This window comes from Puma concolor, chromosome B4 (assembly GCF_028749965.1).
Source record: "Puma concolor isolate L17-30 chromosome B4, mPumCon1.1.hap2, whole genome shotgun sequence".
NCBI classification, from domain to species: Eukaryota; Metazoa; Chordata; class Mammalia; order Carnivora; family Felidae; genus Puma; species Puma concolor.
Window position 1 is genome coordinate 88581474 of NC_141673.1, and position 12132 is coordinate 88593605.

The 12132-nt window shown below is 37.9% G+C and overlaps 1 pseudogene across 2 annotated transcripts in view; it reads left to right on the top strand.

Moving 5' to 3' along the window:
* Nucleotides 1–12132, top strand: part of LOC147579277 (cationic amino acid transporter 3 pseudogene) — a 489600-nt pseudogene that overhangs the window by 413275 nt on the left and 64193 nt on the right. The window lies entirely within an intron of this gene.

A 12132-nucleotide genomic window follows, 5' to 3' on the forward strand; every position in this document is an offset into this window, starting at 1 on the left:
TTGATGTGATGAAGCTCATTGATTGTTTTGCAGATATTGAACCAGCCCTGCATCCCACGTATAAATCCCACTTGGTTGTGGTGAATATATACATATATACATATATGTATGTATATATATGTACATATACATATGTACATATACATATATATACATACATATATATATATATATATATATATATATATAATGTATTGGATCCGGTTGGCTAATATCTTGTTGAGGATTTTTGCATCCATGTTCACTAGGGAAATTGGTCTATAGTTCTCCTTTTTTAGTGGGGTCTCTGTCTGGTTTTGGAATCAAGGTCATGTTGGCTTCATAGAATGAGTTTGGAATTTTTCCTTCTATTTCTATTTTTTGGAACACCTTCAAGAGAATAAGTGTTAACTCTTCCTTAAATGTTTAGTAGAATTCCCCTGGAAAGCTATCTGGCCCTGGATGCTTTTTTGGGGGGAGATTTTTATTACTAATTCGATTTCCTTACTGGGTATGGGTCTGTTCAAATTTTCTATTTCTTTCTGTTTCGGTTTTGGTAGTGTATATGTTTCTAGAAATTTGTCCATTTCTTCCAGATTGCCCATTTTATTGGAGTATAATTGCTCATAATAGTCTCTTATTATTGTTATATCTGCTGTGTTGGTTGTGATCTCTCCTCTTTCATTTTTGATTTTATTTATTTGGGTCCTTTCCTTTTTCTTTTTGATCAAAGTGGCTAGTGGTTTGTCAATTTTGTTAATTCTTTCAAAGAACCTCATCCCTAGTAGTGCTGAGAACCACCTGCTTCCTACCACATGAGAGAGTCTGCTTTTATTAGATTTTCTCTTGTTTGAGCAAGGGAGTTGTCCTTTGGGCAACTTAGCACTAAATAAAAAAAGAAAATCAACAAAAAACTGGAAGAGGCTGAGCTGGATATTCCCAGTGCTGTCTGTCTCTTCAACTCACTAATGAAAGTCATGGTGAGGGAGGCAGAGGTGGAGTGAGTCCAGGAATAGTTCTGTGCTCAGTAGTACTCAGCCTTCAGCAGGTGTCCCATACCTGGAGGGCTTGTGAAAACAAAGATTGCTGGGCCTCACCCCTAGCATTTGGAATTCAGTAGGTCTGGATGGAGCCCAAAACTTATACTTCTAACAAATTCTCAGGAGATGCTGATGCTGAGGTCCTAGGGATCACTCTTTGAAAACCAAAGCTCCAGCTGAAGTTCCTCCACATGTAAAGATGAAGTGAGGAAAGCAAAGGTACCTTTGATAATCTAACATTTAGATTAAAATACCATCTTTAATCCTTTCACAGTGAAGAAATCATAGTGAATCATTTCACAATGCATATGTCTATCAAATCACCACAATGTACATGTTAAATATTTTATAATTTTATGTCAATTATACCTTAGTAAAGCTGGAATGAAAAAATAAAGTACCACAGTTATCTGAGTGTCTTTATTTTCTTTATTTTGTTCCTGATTGTAGATCACAGGTAAGGAGTGTATCTTTTTTTTCCTATTAATTTTATTTATTTTGAGAGAGAGAGAGTGAGCGGGGAAGGGTCAGAGAGAGAGAGAGAAAGAGAGAGAGAGAGAGAGAGAGAGAGAGAATCCCAAGCAGTCTCAGTGCTGTCATTGCAGAGCCAAAGAGAGGCTTGATCCCATGAACTCTGAGACCAAGACCTGAGCCAAAATTAAGAGTCAGAGGCTTAGCTGACTGAGCCACCCATGAGGCCCAAGGAGTGTATCTTGTTTACTCCCCCAGAGCATCCAGGTGGGCTTCAGGAACATAATGAGTATATAATAAATTCATGTTAAATTGAATTGGGCCTTACACATTTCTCTGGTACAGAAAATTTTTCTTCCTTTCAGGCTAGCACTGTGCTAGTCCTTGAAAACTATTTTCTGGGAGACTTCCTTGAAAAAAAGCATTTCTCTCCATCCAGAACTATATCTAAGTTTATCTAGATCCATACCCCATCTAGAACTGTACTCAGACACTTCTAGTTTTGCCTTTGTGTAGCTAGGCCTGAGTCCTGGTGACTGTCCTGTCTGTTCTATCAGAGTGGAGTCATGTTCAGGGCAAGGAGTAGCTTCTCCCCTTCCTGTAGACCCAACAGTAATAACAGTTGTTCATTCAAAGAGCAACAGGGAAAATATGTCCCAGGGCACGAGAATGCCTGACATGTCCTCCCATGGTCCTGTTCCATCTATTCCCATGGGATGTGGGGAGGGGCCAGAAGTAGTGAAACTGATAGAAAGCCCAACCTGCTCTACCTGATTTCAGGGGATCTTTGAAGATGAGACTGGGTCCAGCCTGGGAAAGTATGCATCTTTCTTGAAGCACTCAGGGTTTTATGGCTGGCATAGAAAGGCCAGTGTTTTCTATTATATTTAAGTATGGGGTCTTCCATAGGAGGGAGGGATGGGAAGGTGCAGGCACTCTCACTGTGTGCATGGCTGTTTCACTAGGGTTTGGAATGCCTCAGGTGGTCTCCTGCCCAGAAACAGGGAAATATAGAAAATACACTCTCAAAATATTTTTTATCCCAAGAGTTCTCCACTCAACTTGTTAAGTGAAAAGCTAGGATAGACATGTGGTGTATGTTAGTCTGTGAGGCATGGGAGTGATGAATTACAGAATAAAAATCTTATTAGAGCATCCAAATCTCCTACAAAGTGTCAACAGGGCTTTGATTTAGGAGAATAAGTTGCATGTTTGGACTCAAATAAACAGCTATGGGTTTCCATGTTCTTCCTCTCTCCATGTATTTATCTTGTGTCATTGATGAGATTTAAAAACCTCTGAAGAGAAAACATCTCTTTTATGTATTACTTCTTTGTATCTCCAATGCCAACAAAGTGATGATAAAAATATAGCTATCATTTGCTGAGTACTATAGCCTATACTTTTTTTCCAAACACTTCACATGATCACCTATTTAATACAAAAGTGTATGATTTGAGTATTGTTATGCTTACCTTACAAAATTTGAAACTAAGTCTCAGAAAGGTACAAAGAACAGTGAAGTAATTTGTGCAAAGTGAGTAGTGAAGCTAACATTTGTACCAAGGTTGAGCAAAGCTCATGCCACTAACCCCTCTTCATGAAGTAGCAGCTCAGTAAGGGATAGATGATCACTGAAACTTGGTGGTATAGAGATAATTGAAAGACAGTGGATAATGCAAAATAGTGAATAATGAAAAAAATTTATATTTGTTTTGTGGCATGTAGTCAGAGACACATTTAGTGACAAATGCAAGCTTATACTCATACATTCTCTCATTAACCTTCACTGTGCCCCACCCTGTAGTCTGGAAAGGGGGTGAGGCTCAATATATTATGTTCATAAAGCACCTCATTGAGAGTCATGTGTATGTGCCAGATATGTGGACATATGTTATTGAATTTGTGTGGAAATAAGCACCAGAGAGTGGTGTACACAAGGAGGAGGGGTACACTTTTCTTGGTAGGACTATAAACATGACCATATTTGTTAGAGTATTTGGGTATGGTGTGTGCATACCTATGTGCATGCATGTTTGTGTGTGTGTGTGTGTGTGTGTGTGTGTGTGTGTGTGTGTGTGTGTGTGTATGTACACAAATCCTGAAGGACTTCAACTAGCTATAAAGAACTGACCTCCTTCCTTTCCTGGCCCTGGTCTGTGAGTTTGTACCAAATCCTGATTTTCACTTTTCATCTCCTTTCAAGGGGGAACTCAATGAGTTTTCTTCTGTGAAGTTTATGGTGAAGATGCTGGGCTTCTTGGAGCTCCTATAAATCTTCTACAATCAGAAGAGGTTTGTAGAGAAAGAGAAGTAGCAGCCACAAGGCAATCCCTTCCTGTCTTTTACTTTCTAGCCTAATACACAGCCACTCTTGTATGTACACCACCCAGGTAACCATCTCCTCTCCTCCAACCCCCTGCCAGAAGATAATAAAAGAAGCCACTTTATTTACTTCTTTACTTCCACGTGAGACTATTTGAGTCATCCCAGAAAGAGGAGAATTAAAAATATACTAAGGATACTAGAGTTGACATTATGAGAAACTGGTACTTTGTTAAACTAATTTCATAGAAAGCAATGAATTTGACAGATGCAAGGTAAGAGGAGTTGAATGTCTCTGTTTATATCTTTAGAAAACCTGCAGCAAAGCTCCTGGAAGCAGGAGGTGGTATGACCTGCATGTGGTTTGAAGGCAGACACAGCACAGGAACCCCCTCCCCCACCTTTCAATGCCATTGCTGGACTTTTTTATGAGGGATTTTATGATAAACTTTACTTTACATCAGACATTTCACAGCATCTCTTGTCCAGAGAAGGAGAAAATACAAATATTTATTGACATATAATGTCAGAAGGTGGAGGAAAATTGACTATAGAGATGAAAGGAGGAGAGATTTCTTCCTTTCCCAAGGTATGCAAATTACCTGACTTAATTTGTGTAGAATATGCTTTTCTGTGCTTTGTGATCTTTCAGTGATTATATTAAGAAATAATTTCATTGTTAATAAAGAACACAGTGGGGGGAGAAAAGAGATGGGAGACATATAGATGGAGGCATAATGGATATCTTGTCTCTTTTGAAACCTACATCCCTTCAGTGTGACCAGGTGCAAAAGAAGCTGGGAATCAGGTCCTGGGTCCTGTTTTCTGTATTCAAAGTCTCCAGCTTTTGCAGCTTTTTCTTGAATTTTACTGGTCTCTGTACTTCACTCTCTATTGATCAAGAGAAGTTCAATATCAAATGATGCCAAAAGTCAAGAAATCCTTCTCAGTAGCTATGTCTTTTCCTTGGTATTCCTTCCTCTTAACCTCTGACTACTAAAATTTTGCACAATGATCACAGTCCACTTTAAATATTACCTCCTACCCATGCTTTCCTGGATAATCCACATAAGAAGAAATTTATTTCCTTTGACTTCCTCTGCTCCTTTATGTCAGTCTTACCATAGCTCATTGTCCTCAGTTGTGTTACTGTATCTTCCCTTTCTCCTTCATTCAACTGTAAGCTTCTGGAGTGGGTAAACTGCATCCTGTATATTTTTATATTCCTCCATAGGGCTTAACACAGAGCTAAAAAATTGTTAAATAACTTTCATGCATGGTGTACAGCTGTAGAGAAAGAAGCCATGGATAGAGATGTAGAATAGGGTCATTATGAATACTGATTAAGGATACTATTAATATAGGTCTGGACATGATACTTTCAGGTATGGATCATATTATAAGGAAATTTTTATCCAACCAGTAGATTTGTTCACATATACCATATTTATTCATCATTCATTCTTGTTGTCATTCAAATATAGGTTTTTTTTTCTCTTGGGAAATAGAGAATAAGCAAAAAAAACCATAGTTCAAGTAATTACAGAGTATAATAAACATCCAAAGGAAATAATCTTGGTATTGTGATAAAGAATAATAGGAAATATTCTTTAAATAGGGAGGTCTGGAAAGGCCTTTATAGTCACTGTCATATATTTACCCTTCTATGATTATAAGTTAATTCAATTTCTAACCTGAAGAAAAATATAATAAAATTAATAACAGAATGAGAAGAACAGCCTTCCCACCAGGAAGCATTTTTGTCAACCCAGCCTTAGGACTGGTTTCTTCTTTAGTCCAACTTCCCAACCTTCCCCCTGCCTTAGGCAGAGAAGAAGTCAGGGCCCTCCCCTTGCCTCAGGATGGATCCTGCCCTCTTTTTTCCAGCCTAGGAGTTGGCAAGCACAACAGGCGTTAAGAGATTTTATCTTGCTAGACACATGGCGACAAATCAAAGTGGAAGCCTCTGAAATGATGCACCAGTATGTGAGAAGCTAGGAGAGATGGAGACAGAAGTACACATAGAGAGAGGCAAATTGCTGTCATAGAGACTCCCTTTCATCTCCCACCTCTGTCTCAGTGGGTTCTAAGCTCTGTGCTTCATAGTGGACCAAGTCAACATTTTCAGGCTTTGAGTGAGGGGAAAGATATCTCCTGAGTTACTTTGGAGACACCCTCCCAAGCCATACCTGGATCCCTGCTCCAAGGTTGAAGACAACGAAGGCTGTGAAGAGCATGCAGTCTGCTAACCTCCTGGCAGCCTTCACCTAGTTCTTTCATTTCAGGGTCTTCCCTTGACTACTTTCCTGGCCCCCTCCTCCTGGCACAATTGGTAGTTTTAGTTTCTGTGTCCTGCAGAGCAGTGGTCATCTTAGGAAAGGCTTGGGAGTGGGTAACAGGAATGTGAGACTTGCACCTGGAACTTTCACACCTTTACTGAGCCTTGATGCCTGTTGTTAAAAAATAGTTTGGTTGGTAGCTCAAGAGCAAATGTTTCCCTCCTCACAAAGGCCCTGGCCTCCTTGGTAGAGTTGGGGACAAGGTCCTATACATTTCACTCCCTCTACTCTTGCTTCTTCAGTCTTTTGATTCTCCCCTTGCAACTTCTCCCCCACTCCCTCCCATCCTTGTAACTCCTCTTCACTCCCTGTATGGCCAGTTCTTCTTGCTTTCTTTCTGGGGCATTTCACTTCTCTTATTCCTCTCAGCCTTCTTTATCTATGACTCCAACTTTGAAGAGAGAGGAAGATGATATTTAAGGGAAGCATCTGTGAGAAAGTGGGCTTTGGACACAGCAAGAGGCATGGTTGGCCAGGCATCAGGAAGATCCTGATAGACACTGAAAAAGTAGCTGAAATTCTTGCTGATCAATCTTCCCTAGTAGATGGGGCTGAGGTGCACATGACAGAGACTTACAAAAAATTTGGTTAGATTAAAGGATCACGCAGCCCTCTTTGCCTTATGTCTAGCCTTAACAATATAATAATTATGAGGACTCATTGGAAGTGGGAGAAGTTTTGTCTGGGAATATGAGTGTTTCCAAGTGCATCCTCTATCCAGTCATAAGGAAAGTGGGGCCATCCACTACTTCTGCAAGTTCACAGTTACCCCAAGGAGTGAGGTACACTTCAGATTTTAAGGAGCAATTTGGTTATCCCAGTCACATAGATCTGGTCAAGGTGATAGCCGAATTACCCAATTTTTTGGGAGTCTATCCTATTGTTCAGTTCTTCAAGTAATCAAATGCCCATGGGGTGTTATTGTCCCCATAGAGTGACAAGCATGAAGATTGTCTATACGTGAACTATTGTGGCAAGTATTTGAAGTTTCCCTCAAGTTGTCTAGCTTAGGGAGACAACAAACATTCAAAGATTGTTAATCTAATTAATCAGAACTAGAATTTAACATTCACAAAAGTGTATTATTGAAACATAATTTTTCTCTCTAAAATCACCCTCATTTCCAAAGAGAGCCAAGTTAAAACTATTTTATTTGAAAAACAAGTCCCATTTTAACAAAGTTTACCTGATTATTTACATAAACTCAGCAAGAATAGTTATTGACCTTATATATTCTTTCAAACATGAGTCACTGGAACTTTTCATAAGGAATCTGTAGATTGAACTTTTAAAAGCCTCTCCAGGCTTGAAGACAAGCCCAATACTTGACATAATACCTGCCTCTAATACCTGTAGATTTGGGTGAATTCTTCTAGAGATCCCCCAAATATCTTGAGGTGTCATGAACCTGCCAGGAAACGATGTTCTTTACTTTCTGTACTCACCTGGTAAGGCTGCTGGGAGCTCTGTAAGGAAGCCATCAGGCCAACACTTCCAAAGGTCTTTATTGGATTCATAAAGTCAACCTTAGTTCATTAAACCTGTCTGGTCATATCTGAGTCTATGCATGTCTCTCTCAAACATGACATTATGTCAAAGCCCTTGTGAAGTAACTAATGTTTCCAGTGGTGTCCCGTTATAAGGAGAACAGATTCTTGTTGAACTTATGCAGACAACTGCAATTGCCTTGAAAGAAAAAAATACCAGGAGTACCTGAGCTCTAGAGTGTTTCAGGTAGAGAGAAAAGCTAAAATTGTTAAATTTTCTCACAAAACAGTATTTTATCATGTCTTAGATATCTTAAAAGAAAGTCTCTTTAGATCTGATAGAGCCGATGTACAGAACCAGCAGTTTCCAACAAGAATCACAAAAACTAATCATCTTCCTCAATTCATACAGTCTCATGTTACTAATTATTGTTCTGTTTGAATGAGATTTTCCATTAGTTCCAGAAAGTCTTACCCAGTTTAGTTTTGTGATTTTAAAGATATCAAAACCCTATATCTGTCAAAAATCCTTTACATGAATTTCCTTGAAGACAAAACACATTTTGCAAGAGCATCAGAACAATAAATATAAATAATGAAACACTAAAAAATGGATATGGTTCAAGATCTGATGAGAGTTCACTATAATGCGGTTGATGAGGAAATCCAGTATTTCCGTGAACACATTTCCTAATTAGAATATCAAGTGATGACCCTATACCTGAAAATATTAAAATTTCAGTAATTTCTGGGCACCTGGGTGGCTTAGTCTGTTGAGCGTCTGTCTTCAGCTCAGGTCATGATCTCACAGTTCATGGATTCAAGCCCTGCATTAGGCTCTGTACTGACAGCTCAGAGCCTGGAGCCTTCTTCAGATTCTGTGTCTCCCTCTCTTTTTGTCCCCTCCCCCACCCCCTGCCTTGTTTGCGCTCTCTCTCTCTCTCTCTCTCTCTCTCTCTCTCTCTCTCTCTCTCAAAAATAAGTAAACATTAAAAAATAAAACTTCAGGAATTTCCTATATTTTCTAGAACAGTTAAAGTATGTACCCATACAACACAACCTAAGAAGGTTTATTATCATTGTGTTTGATAATGCTTCCCATGTAATTAACACACCAAATGAATCAGCCTGATTATTCAAAAAGATTTAATTGAGAATTCGAATCTTAGGAAATTTGTTCAACCTCAGAAAGTTCTAAAGCACACACCTAAATAGGATTACAGATCATTATAAAACTTAATATTTAATTATCTATTTAATGAAGCTGGCAATAAGAGGTTCTCCATAAAGTTTTATAGTTGTTAGCATAACTTAGCTCCTTTACTATTGAGAAGTTTTAGTTCTCTTAAGTAATCAAAGACCAGATAAATGCAAAACATAGAAACATTGGTTTTCTGGCAGACAAAGGAAACAAAAAAAAAATCTTCTATAGAATTTCTTATTAAGAGCAGAGCAACAATCCAAGGAAACTTTGCCTTTTTTTAATTTAAATTTTAGTTTAATATGCAATTAATTATTGCACAATTAATGTGCAATATTGGTTTTAGGATAGAATTCAGTGATTCATCACTTACATACAACACCTAGTGCTCATCACAGCTGCCCTCTTTATTACCCATCATCTATCTAGCCCATCCCCCACCCACCTCCCTCCAACAACTCTCAGTTTGTTCTCTATCATCAGGAATCTCCTGTGGTTCGATTCCCCCACCTTCTCTCCCACCTTCCCATATGTTCATCTGTTTTGTCTCTTAAATTCCACATATGAGTAAAATAATATATTTTTGTTTCTCTGATTGACTTATTTCACTTAGCATAATTCATTCTAGCTCCACCCATGTCATTGCAAAAAGCAAGATTTTATTCTTTTTGATGTTTCAGTAATATTCCACTGTGTGTGTGTGTGTGTGTGTGTGTGTGTGTGTGTGTGTGTATTCTCACATCTTCTTTATCCATTCATTACTCAATGTACATTTGGGCTCTCTCCATAGTCTGGCTATTGATAATGCTGCTATAAATGTCGGGGTACATGTATCCCTGCAAATATGTATTTTTGTATCCTTCAGGTAAATACCTAATAGTTTAATTGCTGGATAATAGGGTAGTTCTATTTTCATTTTTTGGGGAACCTCCATATTGTTAAGAATGGCTGCACCAGTTTGCATTCCCACCAACAGTGCAAGAAGTTTCCTCTTTCTCTGCATCCTCGCCAACATCTGTTTTTCTCTATGTTGTTAATTCTAGCCATTCTGACAGGTGTGAAGTGGTATCTCATTGTGGTTTTGACTTGTATTTCCCTGATGATGAGTTATGTTGAGCATCTTTTCATGTGTCTGTTAGCCATCTGGTTGTTTTCTTTGGAAAAGTGTCTATTCATGTCCTCTGTCCATTTCTTCACTGGATTATTTGTTTTTTGAGTGTTGAGTTTGATAAGTTATTTATAGATGTTAGATACTAACGCTTAATCAGAAATGAAGACATCTTCTCCCATTCCATAGGCTGCTTTTCAGTTTTGTTGATTGTTTTCTTTGCTGTGCAGAAGCTTTTTATCTTGACGAAGTCCCAATAGTTCATGTTTGCCTTCAGCAATGTGTCTAGTAAGAAGTTGCTGCAGTTGAGGTCAAAGAGGTTGTTACCTGTGTTCCACTCTAGGATTTTGATGTGTTCCTGTCTTACATTTAGGTCTTTCATCCATTTTGAATTTATTTTTGCATATGGTGTAAGAATGTCGTCTAGGTTCATTCTTCTGCATGTAACCATCTAGTTTTCCCAACACCATTTGTTGAAAGTACTGTCTTTTTGCATTGGATATCCTTTCCTGCTTTGTCAAAGATTAGTTGACCATAAGATACCTAGGAACAAACCTAACTAAAGTGGTAAAATATATGTACTCTGAAAACTACAGAACACTTATGAAAGAAACCGTAGAGGAAACAAAGAAATGGAAAAGCATTCCATGCTCATAGATTTGGAAGAACAAATATTGTTAAAATGTCTATACTACCCAACGCAAATTTTTATCTCTCCTATTTTGAATGACAGTCTTGCTGGATAAAGAATTCTTGGCTGCATGTTTTTCCAATTCAGCATATTGAATATATCCTGCCACTCCTTTCTGGCCTGCCAAGTTTCTGTGGATAGGTCTGCTGCAAACCTGATCTATCTTCTCTTGTATGTTAAGGACTTTTTTTCCCTTGCTGCTTTAATGATGTCTTTCTTTCCTTGCCTGAGTATTTTGTGATTTGAATTTGACAAATTTTGATATCCCTTGTTGATGGTCGGTTTTTGTTGAATGTAATAAGAGTCCTCTGTGCTTCCTGGATTTTGATGTCTGTGTCTTCCCCCTGGTTAGGAAAGTTTTCCACTATAATTTGCTCACATAACCCTTCTACCCCTTTTTCTCTCTCTTCATCTTCTGGGACCCCTATGTCTAATGTTGTTCCTTTTTAATGATACGCTGATTTCTCTAATTCTTAAATCATGCTCTTTTGCTTTAGTCTCCTTCTTTTTTTTCCTGCTTCATGGTTCTCCATAAATTTGTCCTCTATATCACTGATTTGCTGCTTTACTTTATCCATCCTTGCCACCGTGGCCTCCATTCGAGATCACAGTTCAGTTATAGCATTTTTATTTCATCCTAACTAGCTTTTATCTCTGCAGAAAGGGATTCTAATCTGTTTTCACCCCAGCTAGTATTCTTATGATCATGATTCTAAATTCTGTTTCAGACATCTTGCTTGTATCTGTGTTGGTTAATTCCCTGGCTGCCATTTCTTCCTGCTCTTTCTTTTGGGGTGAATTCCTTTGTTTCATCATTTTGAAGGAATAAAAGAAATAAGGTAAAAAATAAAATTAAAAAAATTAAAACAACACAAAAAAATCAAATAAATGATGGTAGATCCTAGGTGTGTTTTGCTCTGGTTGTTGAAAGGAGCTTGCTAGATTAGAGAAAAAAGGGAAAGATAAAAAACAAACAAACAAAAGAAAAGGGAAAAAAGAAAGAAAAAAATGAAAATTATAAAAAATGAATACAATGAAATAGAATACAATGAAATGATGGAAGTAAAATAGTATTTGAAAAATTTGCAAAAAAACTAAAAAAAGTATAGTAGAAAAAATTAAAGAAAATACTTCTAATAAAATGGAAAATAAAAATAAATTTTTTCTCTTTCCATATTTGGGAATAAGAAAAGAAAAGAAAAGAAAAGAAAAGAAAAGAAAAGAAAATTGAATAGATGAACCAGCAAAGAGACTGAAATATGATTGAAATTACATCGCTTTCCCCTAGAAGTCAAACTACAAAGAATTTTATAGTCCATAAACTATGGAGGCAGAGAGACTTGTGGTGTTCCTGAAGAGTGAGGTTGGCTCAGTTGTGCAGGGCTTAGTGTAAGGACTCTGTTCTCCACTAGATGGCGCTGCTTAGGTTACTGTGGTGGATTGTAGTGGCATATGTAGGTGTGTGTGCGCATGCGCAAGAAAGGTGAAAAT